This window comes from Scyliorhinus torazame, chromosome 17 (genome assembly GCF_047496885.1).
Source record: "Scyliorhinus torazame isolate Kashiwa2021f chromosome 17, sScyTor2.1, whole genome shotgun sequence".
Taxonomy (NCBI): domain Eukaryota; kingdom Metazoa; phylum Chordata; class Chondrichthyes; order Carcharhiniformes; family Scyliorhinidae; genus Scyliorhinus; species Scyliorhinus torazame.
In genome coordinates this window covers 25,335,713-25,346,019 of record NC_092723.1, presented here as the reverse complement: position 1 = coordinate 25,346,019, position 10,307 = coordinate 25,335,713, and the positions used below count along the sequence as shown (strand labels likewise).

The 10,307-nt window shown below is 46.9% G+C and overlaps 1 protein-coding gene across 5 annotated transcripts in view; it reads left to right on the top strand.

The window, feature by feature from the left end:
- Positions 1 to 288: 288 nt before the first annotated feature.
- Positions 289 to 10,307, top strand: part of foxp4 (forkhead box P4) — a 620,454-nt gene continuing 610,435 nt past the window's right edge. For 3 of the 5 annotated variants that reach the window (XM_072480228.1, XM_072480226.1, XM_072480225.1), the window contains exon 1: positions 289 to 830. The gene's annotated coding sequence lies outside the window, so the exon portion shown is untranslated. The remainder of the gene's footprint in view (positions 831 to 10,307) is intronic. The other 2 variants (XM_072480227.1, XM_072480224.1) reach the window with 1 other exon arrangement.

The window sequence follows — 10,307 nt, the reverse complement described above, 5'->3', positions numbered from 1 at the left end:
GGTATTTCCACCTGTGAAGGCTGGCCCCCTAACAAAAAACGGCACAAGTGACAATGTTTTTCTTTAAATCCACACATGCCAATTTCATATATCTTTAGCAATGTTTGGTTTAGATTGGTCACCTTTCCTATTGTCTGGTTACAATCTCGTTCCCTCCTACGCTCCCCCAACACCCTCACCCCCAAACCATCAGTTGGTGATCATGTCAGCTCAGCGCCGAGCTGGTCAGCTGAGTGTGGTGGTGGTGGTGGTGGGGAGAGAGAGCTGATGAGTAAAACTGAGCAGCCCCTGCTTTAGATGGATTACGGCTGTGTGGCGAACCTACTTCTCACCCTCACGTTGTTTGTGTGTAAGACTCAAACCCTGAGATTAAAGGCTGCTCCTGACGGTGAGTGTGTGAGAGTCTGTATGAAAGAGTGTGTGCCTGTCTAGATGCTACGGGATGTCACCCAGGACCGTGGAGCGTTCTGTGTCAGTAATTAAAGGAACGTGGTGAATACCAGGAGGAGGTACTGAGCACAAGGCAGAGAGAGAGAGAGAGAGAGACCAGATCCCTTTTTTAAAAAAACAATGCAACCCAATCGTCCCAGGAGCATGCTGTAAATAGTGGAAAGAAAATATATAATACAAGAAGAAAATTGCATCACCCACATTTCAGCACAGTGTGTGTGCGAGAGAGACTTCGCTACAGAAACTGCTTGCGGGGTGCTCGAGGAAGAGTGAATCTTTCCATCCTTCAACATTTTCACGTTGAGTTCTCAACTTCTCATGATTGTGGGTCATTAAGAAGGAGAGAGAGAGAGAGAACCCAGCCCGCAGATTTCACACAGGTTAGTGGCTTCTCCTTCACATCCAAAACAGAAACCCCTTGGCCATTTAGTTTCATTGCTGGGGGAGGGGTGTTTGTGGTGGTGGTCGGGGGGGGGGAGATATTAAAGTTTTCGCAACTTAAAAGTTCTGTGGATTTGATTTTTTTTTTGTGAAGCGACGTTTCTTTGGTCTGAGGAAACATAAAAAGTTCCTGCTCAAGTGATGTGGGGACAGGTAAAAGCGCCACGAGTTTCCCAGTGGTCTCGATTGTTGGGTGGGAGTCGGTGGTTTAATGGAACCTCCAGCCTGGTGAAGTTTGAAAAGCTTTTTCTTTTGATCGGGGGCGGATAGAATCAGGTCGGGAAATGAGAAATTGTGAGTGCGGGGGGGGGGGGGGGGGGGGCGGTGGAGGCTGGTTGGGGGGGGGGGGGTGATTTGAAAGTCCGATTGTGTCTGGGAGATATTTCGGCAGATGGGATTCATTCTGATCCGGGTCCATTTCTGTTTTGTCTTGATTTTCCAGTCCACATTTTGATGCCGTTTCTAACCCTGTTTGGAATTGAGATCTGGCTGAAGTTTCACTTCTGCCGTGTCGAATAAAGTGACCGTTTCCAAAGGTTCTCTTGTCTAAAGGCCGGTGGCCCGTTTCACATGGAGTTAGCGGCGGCCTGAGCAAAATGTGGCCACATTTGTAATATTGCGGCTGGTTGAGTGAGTGAGTGAGTGAGAGAGAGAGAGAGACTGAAAGTCAATGAATTAACGCGTGTGAGTGAGTCAGGAAGAGAGAGTGACAGAGAGAGTGAGAGGGGGGACAGAGAGTGAATGAGTGAGAGATAGGGTGAGTGAGTGATGAGTCAGTTGGAAAGAGAGTGAGGGGGGGGGGACAGAGTGAATGAATGAGAGATAGTGTGGGCGAGTGATGAGTGAGTCAGAAAAAGAGCGACAGAGAAAGAGAGAGGGGGCACAGAGAGTGAATGAATGAATGAGTGAGTAAGAGAGTGAGGGAGTGAGCGAGAGAGCGAGTGAAAGAGAATGAGTGAATGACAGAGTGAGTGAGTGAGGGGGAGAGAGTGAGTGAATGAATGAGTGAGTAAGTGTGTATGTGTGTGAGAGAGAGAGCACGCTTTTAGTTGGGCGAAATATCCACAGTTGGCTGGGAGTCCTGGCTGTTTGAATGAAGATCAGGCTGAAATCTCAGCCATGGCGAGAAATGAGTCTGTGCCCGGAGACTCGCCAATGTGAGAGGGAGTTACCTCTGGCTGGTCTTTTCGAGGCGGGGGGGAGGGGAGCGAGGCTTGGGGTCAGTCTGGAAGGAATTGCTATTGTCAGTCCATCTGAAACTCAGTGAACATGTGGCAGTTGTGTTAAAGAGAGTAAAATGATCGATTTCACTCGGATTGGACTGACCACAGTTTGTTACCCGGCGACGGGGAGGCAATTGGGGATTTTCTGCCGTGTAATTTTTGTTTGAGTTTTAAAAGATATATATATAGATAGATAGAGTATGCTTGTTGAGCTTCTTTTCTCCAGTTTGCAGATTGAGAGGAGCGGGGAAGCTGCGGCAGAAAGGGAAACTCTCCGCTCGCTCCCAACTTCTCCCGCAGTCACAAAGAGATATACACTCTCCCCAGGAAATAAACTTGTCCATCGCCCCGGAGACCAATCCTCCCGGGGCCTGGAGGGAGGGGGACACTACCTAAAACCTGCTCCCAGCAAACTTTACTAACCTTCACCCACACCCCCATTCCCGTGCATTGGAAATCTCCCTGATACCTAGGAGCTCGACACTCTGTCCGGATTACTAGCACAACTCTAACTAGTTTTTAAACGATTGAAGAGGCTAATTATAGAGATTTAAACAGAGGCTAATTGTGGCTCTAATAGCACCCCCAGTAAACAAGGGAAAGTGTGAAACTTTCTCTGGAAATCCTGCAGCTGGGACTGGGGACAAGTTGGCGGCTCCTAGTTTGGGGAAGTTTAGAATCGCGGTGTATTTTTATTCCAATTTTGTGTCTTTATTTAAATCGACCCATCTCTCCATTGGACGGGGTTCAGGCTCCGCTCCAGCTCTCCGTGTGTTCTATGTGGGAAAAGCGGCTCAGGAATTGTGCGCGTGGTGGGTTTTTTTTAAATGGGAATGGGAGGAATGATTTCTTTTTTTTGTTGCCATATCTGGGCGCCGCGGGTTGGGAGATTTGTGGAGGGGCTGCTGGCTTTGGGGAAAAGGTGGAATCCTTTGGCGGGAGTGTCAAGTTGTGGGATTTTCCTGGTGGGAAATGTTGAATGGGGCGGGGGGTGGAAAAGGAGAAAATTTAGTTTTTTTGTGGGGGGGGGGGATTGCAAACTCCCAGCAACTTGTCCCTGACTCATTCTGATTCTTCCAGACTCCCTGGGAATCATTGTCAGTATTCCCCAAGTTGGACCCCCAAATTCCCCAAGTTGGACCCCCTCCCTCCCCCCCCACCCCAAGTGTCTGAGGATTCTCTAAGATTCACGTCGTGTTTGTAAAACTCTCCGTGAATAATTCCCTCGCTGTAATAACCTGAAACCCACGAGCTTTAAAGCGTTGAGTTGTCCCCCCAAATAAATAAAATTGGGAGGAATCCTTGTGATAAATTGTCCTCTCCCCCCCCCCCCCCCCCCCCCCCAAGAAGAATTAACCTCACTCTGGCCGAGCATTTGCTTACAGATGGAGAAATATGGTAAAAAGTAACCTTATTTTCCCTGGGATAGGCTTCTGGGCTCTTCCTCTGAGAGAAGTTGGGAATGGGACAAGGGCTGGATGGCCCGCGGCACTGGCTCGGATACAAAAAGGGTTAAAGTCGGATAGCCCCCCCAAACCTTGAGTCAATGAATCTGTGACTGGAGCTGATGGTCACAATGATGCCTATCACGGCTGATTTCAAAACTCTCTCTGCTGGGGGAAGATCCCAGTCTTCACCCCGAATTCAGACCTTTGACCACATTTTCAAGTTTGTATTTGTTTTGGGGTCTTTTTTCTCTCACAAAGATCGAGCCCAATATATCTATAGTTTAGTCTAAAGGCTTCGGCGTGCTTAAGAAATGGAAAATGCTGTTGTCAAAGGCGTTTAATGTGGAGCCCGGACTGGATCTGATTATTAACGAGATTAATTCTCAGTTCTCAGCAGCTACATTCATTTCACCCATTTGGTTTCTTAATTTGCTTGCCGGCCTCTTTGAGAGGTGTCTTTCAGTGATGTCTCGCCCTCGTGTCCATCCATTTATTACATGTCTCGTTCCAAGTGTGGGAATCCCCCTCTTCGAATGATCATCGACGCATCTTTTGGGGTCCAGGTCTGTCCTGGAGATGAGTAGATGATTTACCCTGTAAATTCTATGTCTATGTCCACTCACACTCCTGCAGGGGAAGTGGGGGTCGTTGTCTGATGGTTCCCGCTCAGTTGCCAGGACACAATGAAAGGGGCATTATAAAAAAATAACCGTGAGATTCAGAGGCGGTTTTTATCGACCCGAAAAGGCCGATGAATTATTGGGTCGTGCAAAAATATAATCTCACTCAGGGCATTGGCAGAACGGGATTTCCCGGGATTATCCCGGCCCCAAAGTAGCTCAGAAAGAATGTGAATGGCCAAATGAGTTAGAAGTTGTACTTTCTTTTTAATAATAAAATCAGTCACGATTATTTTGATCTGGGATTTTCAGCGCATTAAGAAAAAACTGGATACACGTGTTCCCTTGTCCCTTTGCAAAATAGCAATTGACTTTTGCAGAGAAATTATTCAAGACACAGCACCCCCTTTTCCACAGACATGATAAGGTCTGCACCCTCGACTGGTCTCTGTTTTGTTTTGCTGTGAGGCAGTTTTTGTGTATGTGTGGGGGGGAGGGGGGGGGGAGGGGAGGAGAGCTAGCACTTGTTGTCGAATTCCTGGACTAAGAAATTAAACGGGCGAGTGTGAGATCAGAGCTGCGAGCGACTCTCCCTGGACGTTTGATTATCAGACAGGGGCGGCAGGTTGTGTATGGGCAGTGCACCCTCCACCAAATCCACCACCCCCTCCCACCCGACCATCCCATTCACAAAGTGGACAGAAGTCAGTGAATAAATTAGCGACTTCGGAAACTTCGGGATGGAGGTCGAGATTGAATGATCTTTCCCATGATAGGGGGCTGCAGCTTTCTCTAATGGCATGTTTTTTTAAAAATCGAACCCTTCGTTGTTGACTAAGTTCCAACGATGGGGGGGGGGGGGGGGGGTGAATACGAATCTTGAAGACAAGATTAGAGGCGAGGGGACGACAATTTAACAAGAGCGATTGAGAGTGTGTGTGGGAGAGTTAGAAAAATGGAGGAGAAAAGACAACCGGTGGGCAGCGAGTGAAATAGATTTGGGAAGAGAGATAGAGTGAGAGAGAGAGAGAGAGAGAGAGGGTGGGGGTGGTAGGAACAGATTGAGACACAAAGAGGCACAAGAAAGGGATGAACAGGCACCTAAAGAGGACGGTGTATCCACCTGCCCTGAGATTGAATACAGACAGAATCAATAACATCTGGAGAGATTTGAAAGTTAGAGGAAATTGTGCAATAAAAGACAGGACTTTTATTGGGAAAGATGCACATTCTTTCAGAGGACGCAAATCCTTAGCTTCTTAAAATTCTTTTAACCCTTTTGTTGTTTTGTTCTGGGTCAGAATCTTTTTTTTCGCCCACTGGAGAGGGATACCGGCTGATTTCCCATTTCTCCTTCCAGCCGAGTGATGTATTCCCCATGTGTTCATTATTGCCATTCATTTTCTTTTGGGCCTTTTCCATCGCGCCGCTGTTACCTTGCCATACTTTAAGTCTGAGCCTTTTCGGCGAATTGTTCCCCCCGCCCCCCCCAAAAAAAATGAGTGGAGCTGGTGGAGGAAGCAGGGAGCAGAGCATCAGACCAGAGTTGGTTGAACGCGGACTCCACCAGCCCTATGTCGGTGACGGGCTGATCCACAAGTTGACATCGAATCGGATCACCTCGGCCCAAATCGCCCAGCGATTCACAACAAGACCTAAACTTTTCAATTCTCATTTCACTCAGCATGTTTAAAACTGAAATGAAAAATTTCTGCGGGATAATCTTTATGTCAGAAACGTTCACAAGCTCCAATGGTAAATAATATGTCGAGGTCGTTCCACACTGCGTGGAACTAGACATGTATCTGTATGGGACTATCTCTCTTTATAAACCAACATTAAGAGCTGTATTTTCAGACCTTTTTAGCAGAGCTTCAATTTTCCATTTTGTAATATTAGACGAAAGTTTATAAATAGAAAAAAAATATTGTCCCACAGTGTAATATAATTAAAGTGAGGTTGGTAATTGTGACCCGATTAATCTTCTCATTTCATGTTTCTTTCTGACCGTTAAATTGACTGAATAAAGCAGCATTCAAAACGTGTGCGGTTTTAATGCCTTGTGCAGCAACTAATAAAATAATTGGAACAATTAAAAACTAGCTTTCCATCCTCCCCCCAATGCGGAGCAGTTATGGAGAGGTGAATAATGTGTCTGTTTTTCTTACAGACTTTCAATGATTTGAACACTGGACACTGGGCGATTGCCAACAAATTGCAGGGTCCAGTTTCCACACACAGGCAGCTATTGAAACACGGATTGGGTGCTGCACTTAAACACGTGAAACTTCGCTAAGTGACCTTTAGAAGCATTTGATTGATCATGAAATCTGCTCATTGTCGGCCACACGCTTCGGAGAGGCGTTTTCCCACTTTCCCCAGATCCGCCAGGAGAATTTCCTCCCCCCCCCCCCCCCATACTCCAGAATCGTCCCTGAATTTCCTCCCATTCCATAACGCTTTGAACGTGTCCAGCTTCCCACATGATAAAGGCAGCCCAGCACTCAGTCTCACTGAGAGCTGATTGCTAGTCAACTTTATACTGGGATGAAAATTGATTAATTGCCATATGTTTGTTTCCTGAAGACCGCATTTTTGAAAATGCCAGCGTGGCGTAATATTTTATTGAGTGACTTGGGGTCTAAAAGTGACTGAGTGAAATCAGAAATAGCGTTCTTCAATGTGACGTTTGAGAAGCCTTAATCTCGTGAAGCCTGGAGTGTTCCCCCTACTCCCCTTGTCTCCCCTCCTCATCCTTCTGCTGAACTCCACGGGGTAACTTTTTTTTTTGTCTTCACTCACTGCTGGTAATCTAAGAGTGGAGCGTTCAGCCTTGACCGAACCCGCCTGATTATCATTCCATTGGGTTTGGGGCGGTAAAAATCCAGGCGGGTTTCACGACTGGCGTGAGATCCGTCAGTTTCACTGTTGTGCCGCCATAAGTTTGCCCACTGTCTGTTCTTGCTGCTTACAAGGCTGTCAGGTTGTTTTTTTTTGCCCCAATTGTCATTTTTCATGTGTGAATTTAAACACGGAACCCTGCTTTCATATTGGTCCACGGGGAACCTCAGTGATCACACTTGCTACTCCAAAAGCCTGCCTCAATTCTCAGTCCATTAGGAGCCCCCCCCCCCCCCCCCCCTACCCCACCACCCCACCATCACCAGCCCAGCAAAGCTCCTCAACAACGGAATGAAATCTCCCAGCTCCCGCTTCGGGGCAGAGTTCCATTCATGGAGACAGGGGGCAAATGCGGGAACCTTTCCCAGCCTTGCCCAGGAGGCCCCATGGTTAGTGCCTGTCAGCAAGGGTAATGGGCAGATAGAAATGTTCCAATAAAATGTTAGCCGGGACACAGCCAAAGCAAAAAGGGAAAATGCTGAGCTTGGAGAGAGAGGGTTTGAGAATGGGCTGGAGTCAAACGGCTCCTTCGGAACACACGCGTTGTGTTCGGGGCAGCAGGATAGCTGTGCACTGTGTGAGGGGGAGGGACACACACTGAGAACTTGATGGGGTGAGGTGTATGAGATTTAAGAGAAAAAAAGCGATTTATTCAACTTCCCAAATGCATAAGATAGTGGTCAACATAGACAGGTGGTCACTCAGAAATCCAGCACATCAAACCTTAACCCTTTGTGGACTGGATACAAATTGCAGCTTCTCATTCGTGCATCAGTAATCCTTCAATCACACCCAGGATATTCGCGTTGCGATTGTGAAATATTTCCATTGCAGCCGCTGGTGTAACAATCAAATATCTCGGTTCCTCGCCCCCTTCCAGCCCCCCCCCCCCCCCCGCCTCTCCCCCCTTAGCAGCAAAGGGAGACGTATTTCAGAGTATTCTGGAATGCTAAATGTCAGTGAGGCACAATACCTGTCCTTCCCAGACACACTTCTGCATTTTGGCGTCTCCAGCGTCGTCCCTTTCCCGGAGGTCGAGTGAGGCGCAATTACCCACCCCGCCTGACCATAACCCTGGATATTATTCAGCGCAACACCAGTTTCTGGGTCATCAACGTCTCTGATCCATTAGGATTCTTTCTCAAAGTTGTGTTTGAATGATTGGAAGGTGAGTTGGGGGCTCGGTGCTTATTATTCTTTGGAAACAGGGACCGATTTTTGTTGTTGTTGTTACCCAATTTAATTCAGGCGATGGTATAACTCTGGTCTGCCCAATGCACATTCTGTCCTCCAACATTGCAGTACAGCTCCTGTCCTTGAACCACAGTAACGGTGTCAGGCTGGGAGAAAATGGAAAATAACAATTTCTCTGTTTGGAAACGGCAGCGATGGTTGTCCCTTTTAGACCCTTTGCACCCTGAACCGCTTTCTACATTCCCCCCTCACCTTGCACCGTCTTCACTCGAGTCCACAGATTTAAACCTTCCAAAGTTGGGAATTTCGTCTGGGCGCACATAAAACTGGGCTCAGTGCCACTGGTATTCAAACAGAATTCCCTTCCTTGCAAAAGCAAAGTACCGCAGATCCTGGAAATCAGATTTTTTTTTTAATCAGCAGAAAGTGCTGGAAATATTCAGCAGGTCGGGCAGGCTCTGTGGGGGGAAAAACAGAGTTAACATTTCAGCTCGGTGTTCTGATATAAGGTCATGGAGCTGAAAAAGGTTAACTCTGTTTCTCTCTCCGCGGACGCTGCCGGACCTTGCTGAATATTTCCAGCACTCTGTTTCTACCACCCGCACTATTGTGAGCTTCTATGTTCAGCGGCGCCGGGACAGCGCGCACAGTTCAATTAGGGGGAGGACAAGAGACAGTGAGGCAAGGGGAAGTTGGAGGGTCAGGAAATGGAGGGCCAGTTCAGGGGGCTCGGTGAGTGAGCAACTTGTGTGATCAGATAAGGTTCCTCCTTCTCGGCAGCGGTGTCCTTCCTCGAGAGGGGCAGCAAGAAATCATCAGGGAAAGGGTTAAATTGAACAGCAGCCACCGCTGGGGGGGTGGTGGGTGTAGATGGAGCTCTGGGACTAAACCTACTATTTAAGAATGGGATTAATACAGACCCACTCCCCCAAAACATTCACCTTATTGTCAACGTATTTTTTTATTATAGATAATTCAACTTAGACGCAAAACCAGCAAGAATTTGGAGCGAGTGTTGGAGATGTGTAATTCACCCCTCCTGAGTGAGAATGTCCCCACATTTCAGGCTCCTATCTTGTCCCGAACTCTTGCCGGCTCTCTTGCAGGGACTCTGCGCTCCTCTTGCTATAATGTGGACTGAGGAAGAGGACGAGTGGGATTTCAGATGTGGGGGTCTTCAGGAATCCTTTTTGTACAGTGTGCTGCAGTCAAGGGGGGGTGGGGGGGAGCCGAATAGAAACCCTGAGTCTCTCAACTGTCTATTGGAACCTGGGGTAAATGCAGCCTTGTCCTCTCACTGCAGTGTACTAACACTATAATTACTTGCTCAGAAACACTGGCTGTTTTTTTTTAATTCCTTTATTGCAGGGCTGATACGGCTTGTTCTCATTTGGCATGTCTTTTGAATAGATTTTTTTTTATAAAAAAAAAAATTGCTAATTGCATTCAGACGGAGCGCAGTTCCCAGTCGCGGGTTGACAGGTCCTTTTGCAACAATGCTTATATGCTGCACAGAAACTCTTTATTGTGTTGACTTGACGAAGGGATTATAGTCCCTTGACGTTATTAGAGGGAGGGGGACACGAAACACTATAATTACATTTGCCCAAAGTATCACCATCCTAACTGGATATTTTATAAAGTGATTTCAAAAAAATTAAACCGTTCAAATCACAATTCGTCAGAAGGAAGTGGATCATTTTCACCTTGCGTTTTATTCGCTCAGACTATTAAAAAGGGGCACTTTGACAAATAATAACATGTTTCTTTTTTTTAAATGACTTATTTTTGGTGTCATTTTATTTTAAAGTTGCATTTTGGTCGCATACTATTACCGAATTTGCATCTTGTTACCGAATTTGCATCATATTAATGAATTAGCATTTGATTACCTTGATTCCCTGTTATTCTACACCCCGGTCCCAAGGCCAGGTTTGTGGAGAGCAAGATACTGGGTTCATTTGGAAAGTTCTGGGTAGTGGGTTTGAAGTTGGTCACCAGATGCATTTTTATTTTATTTGCATCTCGAA